General features: G+C 54.3%; 1 protein-coding gene across 1 annotated transcript in view; it reads right to left on the bottom strand.

Annotated features, from left to right (window-relative positions):
- Positions 1–595, bottom strand: part of PI4KA (phosphatidylinositol 4-kinase alpha) — a 140,023-nt gene that overhangs the window by 81,327 nt on the left and 58,101 nt on the right. The gene's annotated exons all lie outside the window — the stretch shown is intronic.

Raw genomic sequence — 595 nt, 5'->3', positions numbered from 1 at the left:
GAGTCCCACTGAGGCACGTAACAGAGTGTCCATGTCACTATCCCCCGAGTCCCACTGAGGCACGTAACAGAGTGTCCATGTCACTATCCCCCGAGTCCCACTGAGGCACGTAACAGAGTGTCCATGTCACTATCCCCCCAGTCCCACTGAGGCACATAACAGAGTGTCCATGTCACTATCCCGAGTCCCACTGAGGCACGTAACAGAGTGTCCATGTCACTATCCCCTGAGTCTCACTGAGGCACGTAACAGAGTGTCCATGTCACTATCCCCTGAGTCCCACTGAGGCACGTAACAGAGTGTCCACGTCACTATCCCGAGTCCCACTGAGGCACATAACATAGTGTCCATGTCACTATCCCCTCAGTCCCACTGGCCTGGAGTACGACACACCTGCTGGCACGCGGCATGTTCCCGGAGGTCCCAGGATGGGAACCCACGACCTTTCCCACGGAGGTCCAGCTGTGTTATCGCTGTGCCATCTCCTGGTCCCTTATCTTGCTCTTGACTGAAGAAAGGTCTCTGCCACAGTGTCCTTGTTCTAGAAAGCACTAATCTCCTTTCCCCCTCACCTATTTTTTTTGGAGAGGCTTTT

The sequence above is a fragment of the Tupaia chinensis genome, unplaced genomic scaffold, assembly GCF_000334495.1.
Source record: "Tupaia chinensis unplaced genomic scaffold, TupChi_1.0 Scaffold000024_1, whole genome shotgun sequence".
In the NCBI taxonomy this organism is placed as follows: domain Eukaryota; kingdom Metazoa; phylum Chordata; class Mammalia; order Scandentia; family Tupaiidae; genus Tupaia; species Tupaia belangeri.
Note: the sequence above shows the minus strand (reverse complement) of the source record. Positions and strands in the feature narration are given on the sequence as shown.